Genomic DNA, 15,478 nt, shown 5'->3' with positions numbered 1-15,478 from the left:
AGCCTAGCATTACACTTCTAAGAATCTCTTTCTTTGTGTTTGCTAATGCCAGGAACACATAAAGAATCTGGGAGATAAAAGAGACGTTGTGTTTTTTTTTTTTTTTTCTGCTTTCAGTTGTGGGCAGACAGAGGAGCAAACAGCGGGACCTGAAGTTCTCATTAGCTCCCAAGCATGCTACTACAAGTCACTTCTTTTAATGCTGTGGGTGGATGAGAAGACAGTGGGTCCTCCCAGAGCTCTTGAGCAGGACTGGGATTTAGGGTGAGGTAAGTGAGTCAGGGTCTAAGGGCAAGGCCAGTGTCTGTTTTTATTTAAAACTTTGACATTTTGTTCAACATAGATTTTTTTTTCCATAAGTGGTCTTTTTCTAGATGGTGCATTAAAGTATTTTTGATTCGGATAAGTGAATTGGGATGGTTCATTCCTGTGTCAACTTGCCTGGGTTCTAGGATGCCCAGATAGCTGGGAAAACACTATTTCTGGATGTGTCTGTGATGGTGTTTTGGGAAGAGATTTGAACTGGCGGACTAAGTAAAGATCACCCTCCCCAGTGCAGGCAGACATCCCCCAATCCACTGAGGGCCTGGGTAGAATGACCACGCAGAGGAAGGGTGAATTCGATTTTTTTTTTTTTAAACTTGAGCTGGCACATTCATCTTTTCCTGGCCCTGGTCATTGGCGCCCTTGGTTCTTAGTCTTTCAGACTCAGACCGCGAGCGATACCATTGGCCCTGTGATTCTGAGGCCTTTGGACTGATTTATACCACCAGCTTTCCTGATTGTCTAGCTTGCAAACAGCTGACTGTGGGACTTCTCAGCCTCCGTAACCATGTGAGCCAATTCCTAGAGTAAATCTCTCTTCATATCTATGTATCTCTATTCCGTTGGTTTGTTTCTCTGGAGAACCCTAATACATAGTGCCTTGGTGCTCTCTTAAAGTTTATGTCCAAAGCGACTGCCTCACTCGCCTTGCCCTATCCCTGGTCTTGCCCTTGGGGAAGCTTGACGCTTCCAGTTTGCTTCTGGAATTCACTCACTTTGGTGAGGCAGGCTGAGACGGGTGACAGCGGCTTGCTTGCCCTGCATATCCTAGCCTTCCAATGATGGAGTAAGCCTCAACGTCCCCCTTCCTACTCAAAATGCAGAGTGGCTTCTGTTCTTCTGATGGAACCTTGATCCATACAACCTTTCGTCAACTGTATTCACTTTTTTTTTTCTGATCACATTTGTGGATTTACATCTGTTTTATTCTTTGACTCTCATCTGAGTAATGTTTTGGTATGGAGCAGAGGAAAATTTATAGGTTAAATCTGCACATTTTTCTAAAAATCCCTCTATCCTCAAATTCCCAGAGTTCTGAATCATTTGAACAATTACTCATCACCCATTGCATCATGTCAAATTATAACTGATCACGTCTTCTCCATTTTTGTGCAAAATTTAAATCTTCAGTACTCCTCGTGTCTAACACGTCCTACGTTATCTGACCTCATCCCCTCCTCAACCTTATCTTTGGCCAGTTTCTGCTTTGCTCAATTTGTTGCAGCCAACCTGACCTCCTGCTCTTCTTCGAACACGCCAGCCTCATCCTCAATTCAAGGGTTTTTGCACTACCTCCTTCCCTCTGGAAGAGTCTTCCCCAGATTTGAACCCTTGCTTCATTCACTTCTCTGTTCAAATGTCCTTCCTCAGAGTGGCTTTCAATGCTCTATGTGACAGAGTCTCTCCCCTTACTCCCCATGTCCTTCTTAGGTTTCAGTTCCCTTCAAAGCAATGACCAGTAGCTGAGATTATATAAGGTATTTGTTTATTTGTTCATTTTCCCTCTGGAATGGAAAACATTTTGTATTTTCACTGCTGCATCCCCAGAATCTTGAACAGGTGCCTACCGCATGGTGAACACTCCAATATGTTTTTCAAAGATTTTATTTATTGGGGTGCCTAGGTGGCTCAGTCATTAGGCATCTGCCTTTGGCTCAGGTCCCAGAGTCCTGGGATTTTTGTCCAAAGCCCGCTTTGGGCTCCATGCTCAGTGGGGAGCCTGCTTCTCCCTCTCCCACTCCCTCTGCTTGTGTTCCCTCTCTCACTGTGTATCTCTCTGTCAAATAAATAAATAAAATCTTTTTTTTTTAATTTTTAAAGATATTTATTTATTTATTTGACAGAGAGAGATCACAAGTAGGCAGAGAGGCAGGGAGAGAGAGGAAAAGGGAAGCAGGCTCCCTGCTGAGCAGAGAGCCCGACGCGGGAATCGATCCCAGGACCCTGAGATCATGACCTGAGCTGAAGGCAGAGGCCTAACCCACTGAGCCACCCAGGCGCCCAATAAATAAAATCTTAAAAAAAAAGATTTTTTAAAAATATTTTTTAAAAAGATTTTTTTAAAAGATTTTATTTATGTATTTTTTTTAAGATTTTTTTTTAAAGATCTTTTTTTTTTAAGATTTTATTTATTTATTTGAGAGAGAGAGAGCATGTGCACAAGTGGAGGGAGGGGTAGAGAGCAAGAATCCCAACCAGACCTTGTGCTGAACGCAGAGCCCACTTGGGACTTGATCCCACGACCCTGAACTCATGATTCTAGCTGATACCAAGAGTTGGATGCTTAACTGACTGAGCCACCCAGACACCCCACTCTAATATTTTTTGAGTGTTTACACTGGAATGGATCTCACGATCCTTTGATTTTGGCAAATAAGTTAAAGGTGTTTTTTTTTTTTTTCTTTTCCATGAGGTTCTGGTGTCACTTAGTCAGCTGTAACTCCTCCAGGGTCTCCATTTCCTGCCCCTGACTCTTGTCTGAGACAGTCTTACAATTCCTGGGAGGATCTCTGGCCTCTGGCCTCTGCCACGTGAGTAAGGGTCAGACTCGCCCTCTGTTTGGACATGCCTGATCTCAGACACCTGGAAGCTGACAGCCCCTGTGGGAGCCCCTCTTACCAAGCAAGTGTATCAGTTGCCTCTTAAGATGCCCAGATGCAAACTCTCCCACAAAAGGATTCTTTTTTTTTTTTTTAAGATTTTATTTACTTATTTGACAGACAGAGGTCTCAAGTAGGCAGAGAGGCAGGCCGAGACAGAGAGGGGAAGCAGGCTCCCCGCCGAGCAGAGAGCCCGATGCGGGGCTCGATTCCAGGACCCTGGGATTACGACCCGAGCCGAAGGCAGAGGCCTCAACCCACTGAGCCACCCAGGCGCCCCCCACAAAAGGATTCTGATTTCCTCTACCATTCTCAAGTCTTCCTTATAAAAAATATTTTTTTAAATCTACCCTCATTTTTTAAAAAAAGATTTTATTTATTTATTTGACAAGTAGGCAGAGAGGCAGGCAGAGAGAGAGGGGGAAGCAGGCTCCCTGCTGAGCAGAGAGCCCAATGTGGGGCTTGATTCCAGGACCCTGGGATCATGACCTGAGCCGAAAGTATAGGCTTTAACCCACTGAGCCACCCAGGCGCCCCTATTCTGGGTGTTTTTAATGAAAGTAACGTTTAAATTGTTAGCCTGAGTAAAGCAGATTGCTCTCCCTATTTTGGGTGGGCCTCATCCAATCAGTAGAAGGCCTGAATAGAACAAAAAGGTTGACCCTCCCTCAATCAAGAGGGAATTCCTCCAATGAGCTGGGACATGGATTTTTTTGTGTGTGTGTTTTGTTTTCCTGCATTTGGACTTGAACTGAAGCATTGGCTTTTCCTGCTGGCCTTTGGACGAGAAGTAGACCATTGGTTCTCTTAGGTTTCCAGCTTGATGACTTCAAATCTGGGGACTTGTCAATCTCCATAATGATGTGAGCCAATTCCTTATATCTCTCTTTCTGTCTTCCCCCCCGCCCCCGCCACAATCTCTGCCCCACTCCATCTCTTGTTCTCTCTCTCTCTCCATGTATATATGTAGACACACACAGACACACACACATCTTATTAGTTCTGTTTCTCTCGAGAACCCTGGTTACGAAAAAGGGTTACTTAATATCAACCTGACTTATCCCTGGGTGATGTTAACTTGATCACTTGGTTAAATTAGTAGCTGCTAGGTCTCTCCACTGCAAAGTTACTCCTTTTCCCTTTCCATGCTTTGTTCTTTGGAAGTGAGTCACTAAGCCCACCTTCAATGAATAAATGTATTTTGAAACTTCATATCACTGCATCAAGGGCATAATCAGTGTTGCTATAAATAGAGGGCAAATATAAAATTGAATACAGGAAAACAAAACAATGTAGTTAAAATCTATATAGATACTTATTTGGTGATCCCATTTTAAGTAACAAATTACCCCCACAGTAACAGGTTAAAACAATACAGTAATTTATTTTGCCCAGGAGTCTGCCACCTGGGCAGGGCTGGGCAGGGAAGGCTTGTCCCTGCTGTAGCAGTACCACTGAGTGGATTGACCCACTTCCAGGATTGCCCCCTCACACAGCTGGCAAGTTGGTGCTGGTTGTCAGCCGGAGCTCAGCCAGGGCCTGGGGCTAAGGGGTTTGGGTTGCTTGATTCCATGTGGGCCTCTCAGTGTGGCCCGGGCGCTCTCAGAGCATGGGTTCCAGGGCTGAATGTTCTAAGAGAGAGCAAGAGAAACAAATGAAAGGTACATCGTGTTTTAGGATCTGGCCTTGGAAGTCACATAGTGTCACTTCTGTTGCATTCTGCTCGTCAGGATAGCCATGAAAGCACACCAGGCTTCCAAAGGGAGGGAGCATAGACTCTACCTCTCACTGAGGAGTGGAAAGGTTCTCAAAGAGCATGTGCGGTGTAAGCTGTAAACTATCACAGTCGTGTTGCCTGCTGAAGGCTCTGACCTGGAGGCTGCTCCACTGGTATTTAAGAAGAGAGAGAGAGTGGGGCGCCTGGGTGGCTCAGTGGGTTAAGCCTCTGCCTTTGGCTCAGGTCATGATCTCAGGGTCCTGGGATCGAGCCCCCCCTCTCAGGCTCTCTGCTCAGCAGGGAGCCTGCTTCCCTTCCCCTCTCTCTGCCTACTTGTGATTTCTGTCTGTCAAATAAACAAATAAAATCTTTAAAAAAAAAAAAAAAAGAAGAAGAAGAGAAAAAGAAAGGTATTAGCAAGTTCCAGAGCAACCTCCCGAATTGGTCAGCCCCACGCTGAGACTGTTGCTTTCAAAGGAGAATGAATGGAAAGGACATATTTTTCTTACCATGTACTTCTGAGTCTGTAGAGGTGCTTTGAACTTGAGCCTCCTTGACTTCCAAATCCTTTCCTCTCCCTGCATCTTTCCACATGTGAGTCTCTCTTCTTCACTTACCCTCACTCCCATCTCTGCCTAAGAAACTCACTTTCACTCTTGCAAACCCAGCTCCTTCTCTGAGGCAAGAACAACAACATCCTACTTATTCTCGCCCTTATTTTTCCCTTGCCTTATAATTTCTCTGAGACCCGTTTGGCTTCCCACATTCGCTCACTACATTTTGAATTCCCAAGGCATAGGAACTACATGCTATTTGTAGTCAGAAATTTTTGCCCATTTTACCTCTTCTTGCCACACTGTACCCCCACCCTCTACTTCCTACCTCGACAACTCCTATTCATCCTTAAAAACCCAGATTGTCTAATAATTTCTAAATGAAGTGCTTGCTACCTCCTCCCAACTGAACTATTAACTTCATCTTCTGTAACTTCATCTTCTGTAATCTCTCAGGATCTCGTCTGTATCCTTAGGACAATGTCTGGGTGTTCTGATGCAATTCTATAGATAGGATACCAGTCTTTCGGGGTTGGGAATGAGTTACATTATCCTTGCCCTTGACCGGTTCCCCGGCACTAGACCCTGAGATGAGAATTCACGTGAAGCAATTTATTCAGGAAGAGTTCTTAGAAGGAACTCCTAAGGAGTGAGGGGAGCAGGTCATAGAAAAGGAAGATGTCAAGCAAGGATGGGATGAGGAGGGGCAAGAGTATCTTTAGCCTAATCCTGCAGGGAGCTCTGGAGTGATACACGTCACAATTTGTCATAATGGGAGGCAGGGAAGCTGGTTTCCATACTCCGGCACCTGACTATTATTGGCTAAGGGTCACCCCAGAAGACATAAACCCTAGGTATTTCCAGCTTTCTGTGTGAGCAGACAAGACAGTGGAAATAGCCCAAAAGCAGGCACCAGAAGCTGTCACAAGTGCTACCATTTGTAGCAAAGCACACAACTGGAGACAGGCACACAGAAAAGGCAAAAGGATCCCACAGGATCTGGGTAGGTCCCCAACAGTATCAGCTACAATCCTGGATCTTAGTGAATGTCTTTGGAAAGAAGAAATGACTAGGAAACCGGGGAGGCCATCAGCACACCGATGACATCAGAGTCACAAATTGAGGGATAGATTTAACTTGCATGCACGGCCCTGAGCTAAAAATGAAAATAAAGCTAATTTAAATAAAGATAATTTAAAAATAAATTAAAATAAAGATAATTCTTTGTAAGATTTCACTAGCAAACTGGAAAACATGGGTGACTTTCTGACGAGATAAAAATGGCTGAAATTAATTCAAGAGAAGAAAGAAAATGTAGACAGACCAGTATTAATGGGTAAAATTAATGGATGAAAAGTATTTCAAAGAACTGCCTGCTTTATCAGATCTAGAGAGTAAATTGGGTGAATTTCATAACCTTTGAAAACACGTCATTTAAATTGTTCCAGAGCTAAAGAAAACAGGGACACTTCACAGTTGTTTTTAAAAAGCTGATAAAACTGAAACCTGACAAGAATACTGAGCGCACATACAGCCTGCAAGCTGGCTTTCTTATAAAAATAGATGTGAAATTCTCTATGAAACATTAGCAAGTAGACAAGCGATACACTTGACGCTATCGATATGGCGTACCACGTGGATGGGTTCCAGTGGTCCTTTGTCATTTTGGGCTGCCTGGCATTCTGTGGTCCTTTCAGAGGGAATCGCATGAGAGATGGGAGGCAGCTCTGCCCCCCATGAGGGAAGCTATAGGGAGATAAGGTCCTGTCCCTACATCCCAGCAGCTTGGAACCCGAACCAGGATCTAGTGCCACCAATGGATGTTTCTACTTGGGGCGTAGGATTTGGAAGATGGACAGCAGAAGCTCAGGGATAATCAAGAAATTATTCACGATTATTCAGAGTGGCTGTGGCAGAACCAAGAGTCCAGTAGTGTGGCTGACACTGTCAAATGGTGGTGTCGGTCTTGGTGGCAGTGGCATGTCTCTGGCTTCACAGATGGTGCCATCTTGAGTAGCGTTTTCTGGAGCAGGTCCCTGGCTGTGTCCTTTCTTCTTTGATGTCCCAAGTCTGATTCTGAAGCTTTTCTGACAGTTCTGTGAGCTGCTCTTTATGTGTCCTTCCAATAAGCTCCTTTTCTGCTTAAGTTAGCCCGAAGTAGTTTATGTTGTTTATTACCCAAAACTCATATTGCGTATAGAGGTCAAAAGTAAAAATAATAGTAATAATAATAATAATTTTATTTTTTTTAAAGATTTTATTTATTTGACAGAGAGAAATTACAAGTACACTGGAAGCAGGCTCCCTGCTGAGCAGAGAGGCCGATGCGGGACTCGATCCCAGGACCCTGGGATCATGACCTGAGCCAAAGGCAGCGGCTTAACCCACTGAGCCACCCAGGCGCCCCAATAATAATAATTTTAAAAAGCATATGCTCATCACTGTTGATGCCCAGAAGGCATTTGATAAAACTCAAGATCCATTTCTGATAATAACCCTTTCTGAAGGAGGAATAAATGGATACCACTTTAATGCAATAAATAATATATATCTCAAACCGAAAGCAAGCATCATGCTTAATAGTGAGGCACTGGAAGCCCTGCTGGGAATGTCAGGAGCGACGAGGCTTTCCTACTCTCACTAATGTTACTTAACAGAATTCTAGATGGGCAATTAGATAAGAAAAAAATAATGTGAAGTACCCGTTTTATAAAGGAAGAGGCCAAGTTATTATCTCATGCATCAATGTGAGTTCCTGAAAAACCCAACAGCCTCAACAGAAAATTATGAGAAAGAACTAAAGTCTATCAAGGTGGCTGGTTACAAAAATGATTTTGTCCTAGAGACAAACAACAGAAAATACAATGGCATAAAAATATCCCATTTAGGCGTTCCTGGGTGGCTCAGTGGGTTAAAGCCTCTGCCTTCAGCTTGGGTCATGATCCTGGGGTCCTGGGATCAAACCCCACTTTGGGCTCTCTGCGCAGCAGGGAGCCTGCTTCCCTTCCTCTCTCTCTGCCTGCCTCTCTGCCTACTTGTGATCTCTGTTTGTCAAGTGAATAAATAAAATCTTTTTTAAAAATGCCATTTATAGGGCGCCTGGGTGGCTCAGTGGGTTAAGCCGCTGCCTTCGGCTCAGGTCATGATCTCAGAGTCCTGGGATCGAGTCCCCCATCGGGCTCTCTGCCTGCTTCCCCCTCTCTCTCTCTGCCTGCCTCTCCATCTACTTGTGATTTCTCCCTGTCAAATAAATAAATAAAATCTTAAAAAAAAAAAACTTAAAAAAAAATGCCATTTATAATAGCAACAGAGAGGAACAAACTCATTAATGTTACATAGACCTATGGAAGGGAACTGTAGTAATTTTGAGAAGCATTAAAAATCCTTGTATAAGCGCGCCTGGGTGGCTCGGTCGGTTAAGTATCTGCCTTCTGTTCAGGTCATGATTCCAGGGTCCTGGGATTGAGTCCCAGGTCTGGGCTCCCTGCTCGTGTGGGGAGTCTGCTTCTCTCTCCCTCCCGCAGCCCCTCCCCCTATTTGTACACACACACACTCTCTCAAATAAAAAAGTAAAATCCTTTTAAAAATCTTCTGTAATTTGGGACACCTGGGTGGCTCAGTTGGTTAAGCAGCTGCCTTCGGCTCAGGTCATGATCCCAGCGTCCTGGGATCGAGTCCCACATCGGGCTCCTTGCTCTGCAGGGAGTCTGCTTCTCCCTCTGACTCTTCCTTCCACTCTGTCTGCCTGTGCTCGCTCTCACTCACTCTCTCTCTGACAAATAAATAAATAAAATCTTTAAAAAAAAAAAAATCTTCTGTAATTTAAAAAAAATTGTTTATTCTCAGATAAGAAGGTAAATACTGTCATGATGTCAATTTTCCCTAAATTAACCTATGTAAATTAATCCCCTTTAAGGATTAAACTCATCTGAGAGAAAAAGGAAACAGCCAATCAAATACTAAGAGGTATTGTCCTACCAAACACTGCAATATGTTCTAAACCCATATTATCAGGGAATATAGAGACATATCATTGAGATAGAACACAATGTTTAAGAACTTTAAATGTATGTGGCGTTTAATCTGTGATAAAAAGTGACATTATAAAGCAGTGGGAAAAAGTGAGATAGTTTTTTTGGAAATGGCACTGAAACAGCTGGCTAGCCATGTAAGGTGGGTAAAAGGCAACATCCCTACCTCATCTCTCACCGAAAATAAATTCCAGATGGAGCCATCATTAAGAGTTAGACCAAAGGGCACAACTGGGTGGCTTAGTTGTTAAGCATCTGCCTCCAGCTCAGGTCATGATCCCAGGGTCCTGGGATCAAGGCCTGCGCCAGGCTCCCTGCTTGGTGGGAGGCCTGCTTCTCCCTCTCCCACCCCGCTGTTTCTGTTCCTTCTCTCACTGTGTATCTCTCTGTTATATAAATAAATAAAAAATATATATATTTTAAAGTAAGACAAAAGAAAAAAATTAGGAACCATAATAACCCTAAATGAAAACAAAGTGGGTATTCTTATGATTTTGGAAAGGGGAAAGCCTGTTTTCTTTTCTTTTTTTTTTTTTTTAAAGATTTTATTTATTTATTTGACAGAGAGAAATCACAATTAGATGGAGAGGCAGGCAGAGAGAGAGAGGGAGGAGGAAGCAGGCTCCCCGCTGAGCAGAGAGCCTGATGCGGGACTTGATCCCAGGACCCTGAGATCATGACCTGAGCCGAAGGCAGTGGCTTAACCCACTGAGCCACCCAGGTGCCCGAAAGCCTGTTTTCTTAATCATGTTTATAAAAAAAAAAATCAGAAACCTTTATGAAAAAAGACTGATCAACCTAACCATATAAAATAAGTATAATTTTCTATTTAATATCAATATCCTATTAATATCAAAATATCTATTTAATTTTCTATTTAATATCATGTTTAATATCAAATATGGTGAAAATTAAATAATCAAATGGTATAGACCAAGGAATAATGTAATTCACATACAAAGTGCTTTTATTAGCAGACATTTATAAAAAGAACACATCAAAGAAAAAAATGGGCAAATGATGTGGGTAGGTAAATCACACCAGTAAAAATACAAATTGCAAAAAAAAAAAAAAAAGGCATTATTAGTCATTTTCTTGCTTGCAAACAACAGAAACTGACACAGGTTAATTTCAGCAGTAAAGGAATTTATAGGAAGCCTATCAGGCTAGTTCGCACAATAAACAGAGCCAGAGAAACAGGCTTGGGCAGAAACCCAGAAAGGCAGACACCAGTAAGAACTTGCCACTCGAGCAGCCAGCTGGACCCTCTCTGCCACCATCAACGGCTCTGCCCCCACTTCATCTCTGCTGAATACAGAGCCGCTAGAGTCACTAATTTGCTGTAATGTCTCCAGCTGACCTTGCATCAAAACTTCCAGAGCCAACGCCCAGGTGGGAGGAACTGATTGCCCTTAGGTCACCTTCCTGGGCTCTGCTGTCCTGGGGTTGTAAAGGAAACCCCTGCTCCCCAGCTCCTGCCCATTTTTCACAGTGGAAGCTTGAACTTTCCTGTCTAATTTCCAAATAGAAAGTCTGTTTAGATGCCGGAGAGCTGAAGACATAGCACATGATGTTCAATTTCATCTCTACAAATACGAGCACATAACATGACATCTTCTGTTCATTGAATCTGTCAGCATAAAAAGAGTGAAAAGCTCAACACTGTCTTGGGATTGGAAAATGTGTGTCCCCCCATTCACTGTTGGCAGGATAAAACCTTTCTGGAAGGCAGCTATGCTCACCACTATATCACCAACGCTGCACTGGATAAAGCCTTTCCGGAGGTCAGCTTGACAATAGGTGTCAAAATATGACATGTGCGTACACTTTCATCGAGGTGTCCGTTTAAGGAGATAGTTACTTGCAGGGATGGACCAAGTTTGGATCATGATGGTTGCTCACTGCATTGCTCTTTCTAATTTGTGTTTCTCTGGGGCAGTGGGGGTCAGGGGTGGGTCCAGAGGGGGATGGTGGAAGATTTACTGTAGAATGTTGTTTGGGGTAGGTCTTAAAAAAAGACCATCTGGGGCACCTGGGTGGCTGAGTGGGTTAAAGCCTCTGTCTTCGGCTCAGGTCATGATCCCAGGGTCCTGGGATCGAGCCCTGCAGTGGGCTCTCTGCTCAGCAGCAAGCCTGCTTCCTCCTCTCTCTCTGCCTGCTTTTCTGCCTACTTGTGATCTCTGTCTGTCAAATAAATAAAATCTTAAAAAAGAAAGAAAAAAAGACCATCTGGGTGCTCCAATTAGGAATTCTTTTCCAACCCTGCTCTGGCCAAACTGGGGTAGGTTGACTTTGGGGCCCCATGGGACCAATAAACACAGAATGGCGGGAGGGGCCAGATTGGTGGGGAGGTCCTATGTCCCACTAAGGAGGTCCCATGTTATTTAGATATATTGTTGCCAAATAATCAATATGCTATAATGATGTCTACCTTACAAGGTATCCAATAACAACAACAACAACAAAAAATGAGCCCCTGTTGGATTGAAGCCTACCCTTCAATCCCTTCAATCCTGGCTGGGGACAGGTTGTAAGTTGACTTCCACTATGGTACTATTAGCATCGTGACGGAGAGGTGCCAAGAGAGTCTGTAGAAGGGATGAGGAGGGGTTAGTTAAGAGAAGAGGCTTGAGGAAATGTGTTTGGGACAGAGGGAAGAGGTTGAGCAAAGGCCCAGTTGTCTATAGATTACCCGAGGGTGTGGAAGGAAGATCAAGACTTTCCATAGTGCTGGGGGCTGGAGGGTAACTCTTCGGCGAGCAGATTAGAGAATCTTAGTTTAGTGGACTCAGTGGAAACCGCCTTTGGGATTACAGCTAAACTACACTGATTACATTTTGAATTTCAGCTCCACGCTAGTGGGAAAAGAAGTGGCAACCGGGCGAGGGGAAGGGGCAATGTACAATGGTGAGAAGCCTGAGCCCCGTCTAGTGGTGCTAAGCCAAGGAAGTCAGATCTGCTGATGGGCTCAGCCCTAATTTCTCTGAATCACATGAGGAACTAGGATTCCATGTGGCTTGCTTAAACTGGAGAGGAGGGCTTAGGTATTGGGGTCATATTCAGGCTACTCTAGGATAAAGAAGCAGCGTGGTAAACTTCCACTGGTCTTTGACTTTAATAAACTAAATAAATTTTAAAAAGTGAGGTTTGTTAGCATCTGTTGTGTGCCAGCCATGTAGGACAGTAAAAGTAAAGAATGATATTCCGGAAAGCAGTCAGCAGGACAATCACATGGACAAGTGCTGTTGGTAGATAAGATCAAAGGTTATTTACGGCAGTCAGGAGAAAACCTGATCTTCATCAAATCAAATCCAGATCTGTCTTTGGTTAAATACCTGGCCCTAATTTAAGTGGCTCAGTGTCTTAGTTTGGGTCGTCCTTAGAGCCTACAACAAAGACCTGGGTGCAGATAGTACATTTGGGAGGTGATCCGGAAAGCAGGAGAGGGAGCAGAGTAGGAAGAGGGAGACAGGGCAGTAGAGAAATCCAGAAAAAGGTACATTATTGAACTGGTTATGGAGGCAAAAGCGGCTGCATTCCTCTGGGGACTCTCTGAAGAGCCCCATTAGGTACACCTTAGAGTTGTCTGTCCAAAGGATGAGAGGCCTGGGAGTTATCCAGTGGCTGGTATCTCCCACTGGTTGAAGGTTGCCTCTGTTGGGGGAGAAGGAGTTGTTAATTCAAACTTCCCTCTGGAGAGAGAAAACCCTCAGGCAGAAAAGCAGAAGGGGTAAAGAGCAGGCATTTGAAGTGGGGGATGGTCACAGCAAAGCGGCTTACCCAGTTTATAGTGGTGGCAGGAATTGGAGATGGGCTCCAGGCATAAAATGTGTTGGAGCGAAAAGCTTTTCCTATGCTCAATTTCCTTCTAAAGCCGTTTATTCGGTCAACCAAACATTTACCAGAAACATGGTCAATGCTGGGCATCGAGGGTCAGGAAAAGAGACCTAGTCTCTGCCTGAAGAGCTGATGGCCTTTTACGGATTTGGAGCAATTAGGATGGTTCCAGGAACATCTATGTCCAAAATGGAGGAGTGCTAAAAATAAATAAGTAAACAAATAAATAAATAAAAGGCAGCATGGGAAAACTAATGGAGGGCTAACTTCTTGTTGTTGTTCTTATTTTTTTTTAAAGATTTTATTTATTTATTTGACACACAGGGAGAGATCACAAGTAGGCAGAGAGATAGGCGGTTTGGGGGGGCGGGCACAGGCTCCCCGCTGAGCAGAGAGCCCGATGTGGGACTCCATCCCAGGACCCTGAGATCATGACCCAAGCTGAAGACAGAAGCTTAACCCATTGAGCCACCCAGGCACCCTAATGGAGGGCTATCTTCTAAGTCCATTTGATATTTAGGGAGACCACAGCCCCAAGACCCTTCCTACCACCTAAAAACAAGCAAGCAAGCTGGTTATTATGAGAAAAGCGTTGTCAAAGTGCTTGAAGTTCCACTAAAAGCTATTCCTTTCTTTTGTCCCTCCCTCACCCATGATTTTCATATTTGAAAAAAACTCAGATATGTCTACAAAGGTTGAGGGACATTGCATTCACTTTAAAGTATGAATGATCAGATTGCTTTCTTCCTGGTGTCTAGATGAGTTCAAGACGAAGTGAAGAATGGGTATTTTTACTAGGAGGTGGGAATGTAGGTGATTTGGAGGCCAGTGCAGAGCACCCTGGGTGGGGTTTGGGGGTGGTCACCTTAAAGGCCCTGTTTACTTGAGGTTGGGCCTCCAACCTGGCAGAGACATTTACTCTGAAATGTGAGGTAAGGTGGGGTTTATGTTTTAAAAAGGTGAAGGGCTTTCCCCTCCCTGATTTTTCCCTTATGCAGTAACCAGGACTCAGGCTGGAGGACAGTCTAGAGAGAGGAGGTCACAGACCAGTTTGATTTTGAGATGAAGGTAGCCCAAAGATGTACCTTCTTTTTTTTTCTGCACTATTTCTTTTTTAATTGAAACCAACACTTAAAAACAGGATTCCCAAGTTCTCTTTTAAAAGTTAGATGAGGGGCGCCTTCGGCTCAGGTTGTGATCCCGGGGTCCTGGGATCCAGCCCCACATCAGGCTCCCTGCTCCATGGGAAGCCTGCTTCTCCCTCTCACTCTCCCTGCTTGTGTTCCCTCTCTCACTGTACCTCTCTCTGTCAAATTAAAAAAAAAAAAAGATAATCTGGGCCCTCATTTTTGCATGGAAACAACTGATCAGCTGAGTAGCAGCCACCTCCTTTAGAAAGATGTTGATTTGTAGTTTGCCATGGTCCCCACCATTTCTTATAATCTCCCCAACAGAGTCAAATCATTTGAAGTATTGTTTGGTCAACACCATGACCGAAACACCATGATTCTTTACTTACTGATATGACCTGCCTTGGTCCCTGTGATATTCGTGGATCTGTGACCTTTTGTTTAGAGGTCAAGTCTTGGGGCTTTGAAACAAACTTGGATTTGAAATGGATACATCTTAAAGGCACTGAATTGAAAATTAAAGGAAATATTGCATGCTTAGAGCAATGCTTGAAACATAGCAGCTACTTTCAGCATCTGCGTGTGGGAAATGCAAGAGGGCAGGCAAAAATCGTGTTAATTTCATTCTTTCCCAGCGCCTAGCAGTGCCTAGCATACAGGAGTAACTATTTGTTGAATGAATGAATGATCGTAGAGTTCAGCGGGGATTTAAAGGTAGGGCTGCAAAGGAAGGTAATTCTGAGTATACCGTTTCATTCCAAGTCCAAGGTGCCACCTGGAAGACAAGCCTTCCGGGATGTGCCGGACTCTGTGATGGCGTTCCGGTATGCACGCAAGCAGTCCGGGTCCCTCGGGAGCCTGGCAGGGCTGGGTTGCTCAGGACGGGTCAGGGCCATGCCCATCACTTCTTCCAGCGTCTGGTAAGGGGCGGCAACCTGATCTCCGCACCTTCCCAAGGCCTTCGCCTTCAGATCAGAAGACGGAGACCCACCCACGGGGTCCATCCCCGGACGCGAGCCCAGCGCTGCCCGCCGCGCCAGGACCGTGCCCACACTAGACATGGCCTCTCTCGGACTTCACAAAGCCCGACCGCCCCGGAGCCGCCAGTCGTCTGGTCTGGTTGGAGGGGGGGAACTTCCATTCCCACAGTCAACATGGCAGCCACCACGGCTTCAGCGCTGGTCGGGCGGCGCCGAGAGGCGGGTCACGTGAGCGGCCCAGCTGGGCGGATCGCGCGCGCGCGCCCGCCCGCCCCGCCGGCAGCCGCTTGCTCGCTGGCTCTCTC

The 15,478-nt window shown here is 44.7% G+C and overlaps 1 protein-coding gene and 1 long non-coding RNA gene across 3 annotated transcripts in view; one reads left to right on the top strand and one right to left on the bottom strand.

Moving 5' to 3' along the window:
• Positions 1–15,478, top strand: part of USP31 (ubiquitin specific peptidase 31) — a 96,852-nt gene that overhangs the window by 13,784 nt on the left and 67,590 nt on the right. The gene's annotated exons all lie outside the window — the stretch shown is intronic.
• On the bottom strand, positions 4,289–15,430 carry LOC309854967. The gene is made up of 2 exons (XR_014306503.1): positions 14,942–15,430; positions 4,289–4,555 (listed from the first exon to the last, which is right to left on the bottom strand). It is a non-coding gene; the product is annotated as an uncharacterized lncRNA (long non-coding RNA).

This window comes from Mustela nivalis (assembly GCF_964662115.1).
Source record: "Mustela nivalis genome assembly, chromosome: 19".
NCBI classification, from domain to species: Eukaryota; Metazoa; Chordata; class Mammalia; order Carnivora; family Mustelidae; genus Mustela; species Mustela nivalis.
The sequence above is the reverse complement of the archived record's forward strand: the minus strand, read 5'-3'. Positions and strand labels throughout refer to the sequence as shown.